Source organism: Muscardinus avellanarius (genome assembly GCF_963383645.1).
Source record: "Muscardinus avellanarius genome assembly, chromosome: 11".
NCBI lineage: Eukaryota > Metazoa > Chordata > Mammalia > Rodentia > Gliridae > Muscardinus > Muscardinus avellanarius.
In genome coordinates this window covers 105004721-105018339 of record NC_137797.1, presented here as the reverse complement: position 1 = coordinate 105018339, position 13619 = coordinate 105004721, and the positions used below count along the sequence as shown (strand labels likewise).

Genomic DNA, 13619 nt, shown 5'->3' with positions numbered 1-13619 from the left:
TTCTCTCTGGAGCCTGGTGGTTTTTTTGTTTCTCTGGTGATGGTGTTTTCTGGCTATGAAAGGCGCTGATTTTGTGGTAATGGAGATTGGTTGTTAGCGGGGCTCTTAAGCCCCGCTTTTCTCGGTCGCCATCTTCCCGGAAGTTGTATCTTCTTGTTGAACTGTCCCTTTTATCAGTAAGAAATGATCCACATTGTCCATTCTATTAAATTTTGGCTTAAGTCTGCTTTTTCAAATATGAGAGTTGCTACCTCTGCTTGCTTTTGGTCTCCATTTGCATAGAATATATTTTTCCATCCTTTTGTATTTAGCTTATGAATATCTTTGCCCGCAAAGTGAATGTCTTGTATGCAGCATATAGATGGATTATGATCTTTAATCCACATTGCCAGTCTATGCCTTTAATCAGAGAATTTAGACTTGACATTCAGTGATATTATTGAGAAATGATATTTTTTAGCTGAGGCAAAACTTAGAAAGTAATTTATTAATAAAAATGATACACATCTAAATTCTAGAATGAATCAGTTTCAAAACTAGCTCACAAAGCCTAGAATCATGCCTACGAGTGTGTATCCTACAGCAGAGCATCACCCTGTTTAAACAAACCAGTAAATCCTGAGCCAGGGACTTTGACTATGTTAGACAATTATGAAATGCACAAGCCAATTAAATAAAACTCATTATTGAAGGACAAAACAGTATAGTTCCAACTGCAAAGACAAAAGCAGACTTGAAGCCCTGACTACAGAGGTGCGCAGAGGTGGGGAAGGCGCAGGCATCTCGCTACGCCTAGTCAGCGTTGTCATCGCTCTTGTCCCTGTGCTGCTCCTTTTCTCCATCTTTACCATCCTCTGTGCTTTGCTCCCAGAGATCCAGGATGATGTGCCGTCCTCGCTCCTATCAGCTCTGCTCTCCTGGGAATCCTGGGACATAATCTCTTTACCCTGCACCTCTTGGTTTTTGAGATTGCCCAGGCAAAAGGCCTCTCTGCAGTTGTTGAGGACCAGCTTGGCTTTGACTCTGCAGACTAGCAGCTCCAGTGTCTTCTTGAGGAAAGGCACATGTCTGGTGAGTCTCGTGTCCTGGTGAATCTTGGAATGCCCACACAGGCGATGAAGCAGCCTTGTGTTCAACTGGAAGATTTCCCGTAAGCTCAGAACATTTTCCCAGTGTTTTCTAAAGCAGAAGTCTAGGAGCAGCACTCACTGCTTCAGAAATGCTTCCGGAGACAGACGTCCGTACTTGAAACAGGCATGTAGATCAGGGAAACTGTCAAGTACGTTCATCAGATTGACGAGGATGCTGAAGTCTGAAGACTTGTGTTCCAGTACAGGAGCTTCCTTTATAAACCTGCGGAACGTCTGCCGCTGTGCCAGCCTGGAGGCCTTTCACTGTCTTCTCAAGTTCAGCCATCATCACATGGAGAAAATGACATGGGACAGCACAGGGAATGTGGGGGAAGCTACGTCTTTTGAAGAGTCGATCACTTCTGAGACACCAATCCCAGTGGCCTCCTCTATGGCCTTCAGAATGCTGTCTGCGTGCTCCAGGTGGATGCAAAGCAAGTCATGGGGCTGTTCATGAAAGATGCTGCTCTTTTCTTTCTCCCCATGTGGCCATACCTGGCAGAGAAACTGTCTGGCTAGGAAAGCAATTTGTTCTTTCTTTCAAGTTGGAGTTGTTGATTTCTCCAGAAAGACCATCAAAATTCTGGTGAGGTTCAAATCACACTAGAAATGGGGAATGCTAAAATGGAAATTTTGCACGTAATTGAAGCTCTGACTGAGCAATTTATCCAAGGGCCTGTTCATATTCTCTCTGCTTCAGTCATCTAGTAAGGACCTTGAGGGCTGAATATAGTAAAATTTGATTTCCAGGGAAACAAAATCCATTCCAAGCAAAAATCCCTTAAAAAATTTGCAGTAGCCTTTGATAATAGGAAGACATTATGTGGTACTCCTGGGCTTTCATTCCTGATTCGTTAGGGCCTCTGGGATTCTCAGTGACTAAGCGCTGGAAGTAGTTGTGAATGGTTTCCAGATGGTTACACAGTGGGTTCAGCAGTTGAATGACATGATGAGCAATTTCTGGGTCAAATCACTGATGGAGATGTAAGAATACAATATTCCAGTTGCTTTTATTCTTGAGGAAGGGGGTTCTCTTGGCAAAAGAAGATGTCAGCATATTTTCTACCTTCTGGGCAAGGTCCTCCAGCAAGAAAAGCAGCTCAGGGGGCCCAAGTTGCAGAACCTCTGTACCTTCAGTGTGCATTTCAGTATCTAAGATGAACGTGGTCACAAGGCCACAGTGCAGAATAGAGAAGACCTCAATGTCCACCTCTCAAAAAAATGCATGGTAAATTTTTAGTGATACAGATGTCTTTCCTTCCTTCCCTGTGAGTTTCTTGACTAGCTGGCTTCTACCAGACAGCACAGGGTCACATTCTGAATTATCTTCCTTAGGAAGGGTGTGTGGGGGATGCTTTGTTGGTGTCTGCTTCTTTTTGTTTCCTTCCTCTGTCTGTCTGTCTGTCTGTCTGTCTGTCTGTCTGTCTGTCTGTCTGTTTGTCTATCTATCTGCAGAAGCAGCAGGGCTTCTATGGGGTATTAGATCTAGAGTTTATAGGTCCAAGTTTTCCAGGGGAGGAGTGTAGTCTGGGGTGATGGTCAAGTACTTTTCCAGGATTGACTACAGCTCTACAAAGTCTTTTATTTTTTGGTGGTATTGGGGTTCCTGGAAGCCCTTCTACCTCCAGGCTACACTCCCAGATCTATTTTTATATTTTTTTCCTTTGGAAACAGGGTCTCTTAAGCCAGCCGGCTGGCTTCGAACCTGTGCGATCCTCCTGTCTCAGCCTCCAAGCATGGGGATTACAAGCGTGAGCCACCATGCCCGGCTCTACAATGTCTTTTAATCAAGAGAGCATTTCCCCCTTTATCTCAGGTGACATTTGCTGGCAGAAGGCATTCACAACCTCTCAGAACCAGTTGAGAGTAGGAAATATGAGTGAACACGTAAATGCACGCTCTTTAGCAGACATGGACTCCAGCTTCTCGCCAGGCCCCAGGTCAGTGAGGAATACAGGACAATCTCAGAGACTATAGGTTTGTTCTAGGTTCCTGTTAAATACTTTCTCTACATAAAATCCCAGTAGCAGGGAGCCAGGCACAATGGAGGCACCAATTTTTGGTCTGATTTCTGTGAAGTCATTTGACCCCCATCTTTTGTGAATTCTTCAGAGAACAACAGTGGCAGAAGGTTGACGGCGATTTTATCACAAGTACTTTGTTTTTCCAGTCTAAAGAGAGGCTTCTTGGAAATGGAAAGTCACCTTTGGGAACCACACAGAAGTTGACCACAAAGATATCTTGGAAATCACTGAAGTTTGTTAGTCCAATTAATATTAAGGTTTGGGGGGACCACCTTTTCTTTTGAATCGAGTTGGCAAATTCATCATAATCAAGTGCAGAGGTCTCGAGGACACTGCTCAGTACAGGAATGAACCAACCGTAGCAGGGAGGTCACCTGTGTGCATCGCTCGCTGCTCAGGTCAGCTCCACATTGGGTCAGATTAGAAGATCCACTCCTGCCTTCCACCAGGATTCCAGCCATGGTGATGGCACCAGTAGTCCAATGAGTTTGTACTTGAATATGGTGCTAGAGAGCTATTTTTATATCACTAAGTGCGTGTCATCCTTGATGTAGCTACTGGTTTTATGCTCTTTGTTAAAGGCCAGCATGCTGAGAATATAGAAGACTTTTTGTATTTGCTCTGGGGACATTTGTTCCATATAATCTAAAATGCCCTTCACGACGATAGCATCCATCACAGATGGGTGGAGCTTTATCAGCACGAAGAGAACATCCAGTGCAATGTTAACTTAAACTTCACTGCCATTGCAAGACCTCAAGGCACCAAGCACTTCCTATTGGCAGTAGGTGTCAAAATAATTAAATGAATATTTGTATAGGAGACTGCTAAGCACAATTATTCTGCAATCTAGAGAATGGAACAGACTCTGAGCCAGTGACAGAACTGATGGACAAATATTGCTCAGAACCAAGTAATGAATAAAGAAAGTACGCTATCCAAGATCTTCTTGAAGGTAGACGGATCAAATCTTATTTCTTAGCACCCTCTCAATGGACTTGTTTGTTTAAATATCGGTGCCACAGATGTTGAGAAGCATCATCAGGTCAAAACTCTTGTGCTTAGACTCTACAACAATGCCCTCAATTGCCTTATTCCAAGCTTCTGAAATGTTTTTCTCATATCTAAAGGCTGACTTTACTACATCAAAGATGAGAGAAATACAGTTCTAATGGTTGCTTTCTTGATTTCCTGAAGAGCTTGCTCTTACACTGTTCACGTTGATTTGGGAAGGATAGACGATGATGGCAAGATGAAACACTGCAACTTCAGCTTCTCCTGTAGTGCAGAAACAACCTCCAGTGCATTGGTAGGAGTTATAGAATGAAGAATAAACTTGATTATCACAGGCATATCTTCTAATGTCACTGATAGCAGATTGCCCATCACCAACTGGCAAGCCTTAGATAGGAGGTTCAAGTAAAGTTGGAGGCTAGAAAGAACATGCAGGATTGGGACAGGAAGGGGAATATTCTCCACCAACAGGTCACTGAGTTCTCTCCCCCCATTGGCATGCTGGGCATTCCCTAGAATCTCAGGAGGTGGTTGATGAAATGCTGCCGATGGACCAGAGCAACATCGATCAGCAGCATAATTTTGGTGGTGAGGTCCTTGCCATTCACAACTCTGTTGATCTATTTGAGTTGACTGATGATGAGTCAAGGTATGTTGATTTAATCACTACTTACATTTTCTTTTCTTGTTTTACTTGTGTTTCTTTTTTTTGGTGATACTGGGGTTCCTGGAAGCCCTTCTATCTCCGGGCTACACTCTCAGACCTATTTTATATTTTTTATTTATTTGGAAACAGGGCCTCTTAAGCCAGCGAGGCTGACTACGAACCTGCGTGATCCTCCTGTCTCCACCTCCCAAGTGCGGGGATTACAAGCATGTGCCACCACGCCCGGCGATCACTACTTACATTTTCAAAATAAAATTCTGGCAACTTTTCAAAGAAGGTTTTTTTTTTTTTGTGGTACTAAGGGTGGAACCCAGGGGCTTTCTACTCCTGGTCTACACTCCCAGACCGATTTTATACTTTATTTGGAAACAGGGTCTCACTAAGTTGCTGAGAGCCTCACTAAGTAGCTCAGGCTGGCTTCAAACCTGTGTGATCCTCCTGTCTCAGCCTCCTAAATTCTGGGATTACAAGCGTGCGCCATCAAGCCCAGCTCAAATAAGGCTTTGATAATGGCAGGATATAATATGTCAGTGCCCAGGAGCAATTTGATGAGGCTCTTGGAATAAGATGTGCCCATGCTGGCTTCCTCATCCTGCAGACATTCAAAAGACAGCAGGCAGTTTCTAAAACTGCTGAGGTCCTCAGTATGAGACTCCAGGACATTCACAGACTCTTCTGTTTCTTTGGGATAAGAAGGATGTTTCTCATTTAATTGCTCATCTAGTGGAATTTCTCCCTTTTCTGGTTCTGGTATTTATTTCTTATTTCTTTTTTATGTTTCATTTCTTTAAATATTTTCTCTTGTGCCGGCTTGATAGTCATAAATTCTTCTAGTTTCTGCTTGTCTTGGAAGGTTTTTATTTCTCCACCAAGTTTGAAGGATATCTTTGCTGGATCTGACAGTCTGGGATGGGAGTTGTTTCATTCAGAGTTTGAAGTACATTATACCAGGCCCTCCTGGTCTTCATGATTTGAGTTGAGAAGTTCAGAGTGATTCTTATTGTTTTGCCCCTGAATGTCACCCATTCCTTGTTCTCAAAGCATTTAAGATTCTCTCTTTGACCTCTGTCTCAAACAACATTCTCACTATAATCTAAATGACCATATAACTTATATAACTTAAGGAAGGACATTTATTCGCTCACAGTTTCCTTGGAGATTTTTGGGTTCAGTCCATGTGAGGCCAGTGTCTGTATCTTAGGGCATGGTAATAGGAGGCCAAGAGAGGGAGAGCACACAGAGGGAGAGCACGCAGGATCTGCTCCTCATATTTTGGAAGCAGAGAGAACAGGTAAGCAAGGGAAGGAGGAACCACACATAATCCCCAAGGCTGCAACCCAGGGACTCAACTTCTCCAGCCACACCCTACAGGCCTTGGTCACCACTCACATGAGTTTACAACTAAGCCCCACTTCCAACATTGCTGTCTTATTTCTGTGAGAGGTAGGGGGATGTTTTAAATCCCAAACATTACAACCTTTGTTACTCATTCTGATTATTATGTGTCATGGAAAAGTTCTTGTCTGATTTTGTCTTGGTGTTCTAAATGATTCCTGTACATAATATTCTTGTTTTTTATATTTGGGAAATTCTCTGATATTATTTCTTTGAAGAGGTTTCTAATTACATTGTTTTATGCTTTTAGACCTTATTCAAAGCCTATCTGTAAGTTAGGTCCTTTGATACTATCCCAGAATTCTTGAATATCCTGGTTGCATTGAATTTTTTTCTATTTTGTTGACTGTGTGGTCAGTTTTGAATGAACTGTCTTCTAAGTGTGAGACTTTATTTTCCATGTGGTCTAATCCTCCAGTGACCATTTCTATTGAGGATTTTATTTCATTTATTCTTCCCTTCACTTCACTCAGTGCCTCTTTTTGATTCTTATTTAGGGTCTGGATTTTTAAATTTATATGTCCTTTCATATCCTATACATTTTCTCTGTTTTTTATTTCTAAGATTTTTGTTATATTGAAAAACAAAATTTTGAATTCTCCTTCTGACATTTTTCAAAGCTCTGTATTGATGATCTCCATTCTTATGGAGCTGTGGGAGTTTATTATTTTCTCACTGATCTTTTTTCTCATGTTTTCAGGATTATTAGGTTTGTATCACTGTTATATTGGTATTCTCTTTTGCTATGTGTGATTTTTTTCTCCTAAGTGTATTCTTTCTCTCCTTATAAGTCTTGTGCTGGGAGTATATATTTGCCTCAACAAATCTGTCTTATATATTTAGAATTTTGATTTTGTCCCCCAGGACCACTTTAAAGGAATATCATACCTAGCCAGAGCAGGCAAGCAGCAGAGTCTGATTGGTTGTAGTCCTCCATGCTCTCCAGACACAAATTCAGCAGGGCCAGAGACTATAATGTTCTAAGCATCAGTCTTGTGGGCTGAGCTTAATGCTCCAGGGATACCACTGCTACTCTACTGGTTGCGATGACATAGAACATTGCAGACCCCTGGTTTCTGGCTTCCATAGTTACTGGGCCCAAACTCCGCAGGGCTAGAGATTATGGCACTCAGATCCTGTAGCCAGGTGCCTCAGATATATTTTTATAGTGCTAAGAATTGAACCCAGAGGCATTCTACTTTCAAGATACACCCCTAGCCCTAATTTACTCCTTATTTGAAAACAGAGTCTTGCTAGGATGATGAGAGCCTCACTACTTTCTGAGACTGTTTCAAACCTAAAATCCTCTTGTCTTAGTCTTCTAAGTACTGGGATTAGAGGCATGCACCACCATGCCCAGCTCTGGCTGAGCTTTAATGCTTCAGAGACACCACTGCTGCTCTGTTGGCTGAGATCATGTGAATCCCTGTCAGCTGCTGGCCCCCATACTCACTGGGCTCAAACCCTGCTGGCCTAGAGATTGTAGTTTTCCAAGTCTGCGGCATGGCTGTCTGGGTTAAAGTGCCCCACGCTCACCCTTGCTGCTGCGCCAGCTCTGATCATGTGAAACCCTGCCGGCCCCCGGCGTCCCTGCTCATGGCCTCCCAAACTCCATCAGAGGATAGAGTGTGTAGTTCTGAGCCTGGGATGTGGGTGGCTGAGTTATTTAGCCTCAGAGATACTACTTCTGCTCTGGCAAGTATAGTCATGTAAGGCTTTTTCAGTCACTCTCCTTGGTATTTGTGATGCCCAAACTCTGCCAGGTGAATGTTTATAGCTGTTTGAGCTTGTAACATACTTGGCTGAATTATTTTGTACCAAAGACACTACTGCTTACAATCTTGCAGTGATTGCTAGGGATCCCTCAGGGTTGGGGAGGACTACTGACTCTAGGTCCCACCTGAGTGTCTCTGACTGTCTTTAAATTCACATTTTTGCTGTATCTGGTTGTATCTCCTGCCCATACCACTGCAGGGGAGATCTGCAGATTCACAGACCCCATGGCTTTTGCCAAGTCCTTGCAGTTATGCAGGCTCTCACTAGGAAAGTTTGTAAATTCATGGTCTTGACAAAGCTGGTTGTAGCTACTCAGGTCCCTGCAGGATGGGTCTGTTACTTCTCAGCCCCAACCAGTTCAGCTGAAGCCACAGGAGTTAGTTGGGTGGTCTGGAGAGTCACAATCTTGAGGAATTTGAGTGTGGAGAGAAGAATGTAAATGTAATTGCTTGTTCATGTTGGGTCTCTGCAATCACTGGCTCAACAGGATTTAGTTTCTTCATTACTAGAGTGTGTTTCTGAGAGCTGCTGGATTTCAGATGCTGCCAGTTCTAGTGTGGGCTCGCCAAGATGGCTCCTGTCTCAGCTTTACTCACCAAATGCAATGTGTAGACCTCTTTCCAGTCCTCTGCTCATTGTGATGCTCCTGTTCAACTGTTTTGACTGTCTTTCTTCTGTTGAGTTCTGACTGCTTTTCTTTTCTTGCCAAGAAACAGTCATTTAACTGTTTGAGTTCAAAATCTTTGAGCAACCAAAATGATCTGCCTTTCTCTATTCTCTTCTTTACAATCCCCTCATTTTATTTATAGAGTTTTGCTAAGTTGCCTAATCTGGCCTTGAATTTATAATCGTCCTGCCTCAGCCTCCTGAGAATCTGGGATTATAGTACTGTGGCACCATACCAAGTTCAGTTATACTTTTTAAAATAACTTTATTGAAGCCAGGCGTGGTGGCTCATGCTTGTAATCCCAGTACTGGGAGGCTGAGACAGGAGGATTGTGGTTTGAGGCTAGCTTCGGCTACTGAGTGAGGCCTTTTGCAACTTAGTGAGACCCTGTTTCAAAATAGAAAATAAAAAATAGGGCTGGGAATGTAGCTCAGAGGTAGAATGCCCCTGGGTTCCATCCCAAGTACTGCAAACAAACAAATGAATCAACAAACAAACAAATAAACAGCTTTATTGAAATATAACTGACATTATATAACAATATTCAAACATACAATTTGCTAAATTTTGAAATGAATATAAATGTGTGAAAACACCATGATTAATACAAAGAGCATATTGGTTACCCCACAGAGTTTTTTTATGCTCCTTTGCAATCTCTCTCCCACATCATCCCTTGATGATTTTTCTTTTATAGTCTGATAATGTGATGAATTATATCTTTAATTATCTGGTCCTTTCTTTTCCTGGCTGAGAGTAGTCTTCTCACATGCATGTGTCTATCAGGACTCAGCTAAATACTCAATAGAACCTTTCTCTGATCACTGGTGTTTTTGTTTGTTTGTTTGTTTTTGCTTTAGCTCACTCATCTCCAAGACTCTACCTTGCAAATTTTAGCCATTTTGTTCTTGGACACCAAGCACCATCTCCCCAATTTAGTCATATTACCAGGCAAAGATCGATTTTCCCTCCCTGTCCTGTAGCCTGAAAACTAAAGGTTCTTGGAACACAAGGAGCAGAGTTTACACTGAAATAAAATGAGCAGAGTTTCCTGATGGAGACTATGATGATGTATGGCACATGCAGGTATCAAACCGAGGTGGGGCAGTGGAATGGGGGAGAGGGGTTACAAGCCGAGTGACAGCTGTTTGGAGAGGGAGATCGTATCATAGGTATAATGCGAGGAAAGAGGCAATTACTTCAAAACTGGGTTATGGAAAGGATACTAACATTTATTGAGCGTAATACTGGCTGCACAGGCTGACAGGTGAGCGGTACGTTAGCCAGCCCAATAATGGTTTTGTCCCTGAACTCACTCCAGGCAGTTTGTGAATTAGGTGTCTTCCTCCCACCATTTTTTCTGTTTATGAAACAGAGAGAGACTGTTAGAGTCCTCTTAAACATCACTATGCTATTGTATAGAAGGAAGACAAGTGATATTGCACCAGAAGGCCCTGACTCACTTAGGATTAAAGCTCCTTCATAAACCTCAGGAGGATCTGGAACACTGGTGCATTCCTGTAATCTCAGTACTTCAGAGGCAGAGACAGGAGGATCACAGGTTTGAGGCCAGCCTCAGGATTTAGTAAGACCCTATACAACTTAGCAAGAATTTGTTTTGAAATAAAAATTGGAAAGGGTTGGGAGTGTATTTTGGAGGTAGAATGCCCCTCAGTTCAATTCCCAATACGATAGAGGGAAGGAGGGAGGGAGGGAGGGAGGGAGGGAGGGAGGGAGGGAGAGAGAGAGAGAGAGAGAGAGAGAGAGAGAGAGAGAGAGAGAGAGAGAAAAGAAAGGAACTCTAGGATCCTCTAGAATTGATTAGGATGCCAAATTCTACTTGGCCACTATATATGATTAGCCTGAATCCTTTTTGCTTTTACTTCTCTAGAGAATTCTACATTTTTATTAGAATATTAGCAGTCTAATTTTCTCCTGGTAGAGCAGGTACTTGAAGGAATATTCTATTGCAGGAAAGAATGGGAAAAAAAAAAAAAAGCTAAACTGATAGATAAAGCATAGCCTTTACTGAGTAGTGCATGTCATCTGTAGGAGGTTCATGTGTTGGCCGTGCCCTAGAGGTCCAACAAGAAATAACAAGTGGACCAGAAACAAGGGGGTGAGCAGAGCAGTCTAAGCGTACTGCAGGTCCACCCAGGTAGTCAGCAACCTGCATCGCGGCTTGCTGACCACATAGAAGGAATGCAAATTAGTCACTCTCCTGGGCACCATATTATCTGTCCCAGGTGCTCTGCCTATCACTGGCTCCTTAGACCCAGAGTTTTGGAACATAGGTTCATTGGCAGTTGGTGGAGTCTAAATTATTCATGCATTCTTTGACTTAACAGCTTGTAGAAATGGCGATTCCATTCTTTACGCTTTTTGTAGAAGCTCTGTTTGCATTTGAGAGTATCAGGGAATTTTGGGAAAGGACAGGAGTCTTCTCTTCTGTGCGTTATAAAATTTAAAACACTACGTTTAGGGATAAATAATGAGGTAAGAAATGGATATATAGACAGATTGATTTTTCTTGAGTAAGTAAGTATGTACTTCTAGTGTCAGCATTTGGTTGCTTTGAGACTGGGGCAGAAGACTTTGTATACATCACCATCACTGCATCTCCACATTATCTAGTAATCAACTATAATACTCTGTGGCTAGCAACGGAGACTTATTAAGCTCTGTATCCTTTGCGGTGATGAATGATACAGGCTCACTCTTTCCTTACTGAGCATGTTCTATTCTAGAGATCATTTGAATTAGAAATTCCTTCATAGCAAACACCCTGTCTTTCTTTTCCAATGTAAGTAGAAAGTAACTCAGAACAGCACTAGCAGGCATTTAGTAACTGTTGATGATGCTAATGATGACATCTAGTTTCCATGGCAACGTGTGCTTATCTTTACAGTGTCCCTTGGACTATGTGAAATTTGGAAAAAAAATATACAACACTTCCCACATTGTGAAAAAATTTTTTGTATTCCGGTGTTTCTATTCACCTAATCTTTTTTCCCCCCTAAATATGTTTATTCTAAGTTGTTGAATGCATTATCTATATGCTGTGGACTATAATGATGCCAAATTAGGAAATGGTCTTGGTGTTGAAGGGGGATGGAAGTAGAGAATAAGGGAGGTGGCTTCCTAAAAATATATGGACAGCAAACCCATTTTTAGCCCATATTTTCTCTTTTGTCCCTTTATTTTTTCCAGTCTGTTCCTCATTAATTAAACTAAATCTAACTCTATTTAGACCTTGAAATTACCTTACTTTCTGTATGGGCTCTACTGAAAATGGTGAGAGGCATCTGAGCTATTTCTGGAGTGTGTCCATCTCGGATGGACAACACCTGGGGTGCATCATTGCTGTACTGGTTAGTGGATACTTAAATATCAGTGGTTGGTCACTACTCTGACCCACAGTCAACCCAGGGTTTCCCTCTGACGCCAATCTCTTAAAATCTTTTTGAACATCCTTTTAGAGAAAGACTAGAATTACTAAAACAAAGATAAAAATGTGTTCTTTTTTCCCTCACAATATGCACCTTGCTATTTTTATTTAACAATATATCCTAAAGATATTTCTATATCAATTCATCAAAACCTGCCTCATTGAATAGCTCTTCATCCATATAAAATATCCTATTATATAGATGACCCCACATATCAGTCAGCCTTTACTGAGTAAATACAATCACAAAATAGAACCAGCATATAAAAATAAGCATTTATTGTCTCTCGTGCACCTTATGGGTGAACTAGCGAGGCTCTGCTTCACATTGCAGGTCTGGAGGTCAGCTGAGGTAGGGTTGTTTCATATGGGGGCAGTATGTACCAGGCCATGTTATTCTTGTGGTGATGCCAAATGTGCAAATAAACACTTTAGTAATTTAGATTTATTTAAAGTCTTTGCTCATACCACACCTGGCTAAAGCAACTTAGATGGCCAAACCCATAGTTAAGAAGTGAAGACATCTACCTTATCCATCTTATGGCCATAGCAAGGCCATGGATCTATAATATTACTATAGTAATAGAATTCAGGCCAATAATTCAGTCTACCATACGGTCCTTTTTATTTTATCAGCTGTCTATTGGTGGGTATTTAATTTGTTTTTATCTTTCACATATTTATATATTTTAGATTAATTCCTACTCTGAACTTCCATTCCATCAAGATAACAAGAATCATTCCACCATTAGTAAGACTTACAGCCAGGCATGGTGGCTCAAGCCTGTAATCCCAGTACTTGGGAGTCTGAGCCAGGAGGGTAGCAGGCTAGCAGCCAGGCTAAGCAATTTAGTGAGACCCTTAGCAACTTGAGACTCTGTTTCAAAATAAGAAAATAAACAAATGGGCTGGGGGAATAGTTTAGAGATAGAATGCTCCTGAGTTCAATCTTTAGTATAAACAAACAAAGTTACCATTGCTTCAGTGTGGAGCTCTGACACCATGACCATATATAAGTTAAATATCAGAGAAGCCCCTATGACTCTCTATTAATTGACTTTACTGGTTACCATGGAGGCAGGGCCCAGGAAATAATGATCTTTTTAAGACCTGTAACATACTATTTCCAAGACTCTGTGAAGATTTGGACCTTGTGTTTCAAGTTTAATCTGCAGTAACAGTCACTCTTTCAATAAAAGCCTCAATGTTACTTAGATGTGAATTAGCAAGAGTCAAATATTTGGGAACATGTATTTTGTGTAAAGAGGGAAATTATATAATTTCCCATATTTATATATTTGGGCCCCTTTTTCATATTTCTTGGCTCTTTATTTTTGCAACAAAGCATGTTAGGTGGTTTTACTGATGCAAGAATATTCAGATAGGATAAGAAATTAAGTTCTTATAAGTTTGCTCTAGATGTACACATATAGGTGAGTTTTCAGTATATGAGGAGAACATGACTATATGGCATATATTTATTCATGCATTCTCAAGA

The 13619-nt window shown here is 41.5% G+C and overlaps 2 pseudogenes across 2 annotated transcripts in view; both read right to left on the bottom strand.

The window, feature by feature from the left end:
- Positions 1–792: 792 nt before the first annotated feature.
- LOC308269675 (Fanconi anemia group D2 protein-like) lies at positions 793–2688 on the bottom strand (annotated as a pseudogene). Its single transcript has one exon. The product of its transcript is annotated as a Fanconi anemia group D2 protein-like (transcript).
- A 229-nt stretch (positions 2689–2917) lies between these two features.
- LOC308269674 (Fanconi anemia group D2 protein-like) overlaps positions 2918–13619 on the bottom strand; it is a 117949-nt pseudogene continuing 107247 nt past the window's right edge. Inside the window, exons 3-4 of the transcript in view lie at positions 8131–8269; positions 2918–4788 (exon numbers count right to left, since the gene is read on the bottom strand). The product of the transcript in view is annotated as a Fanconi anemia group D2 protein-like (transcript). The remainder of the gene's footprint in view (positions 4789–8130; positions 8270–13619) is intronic.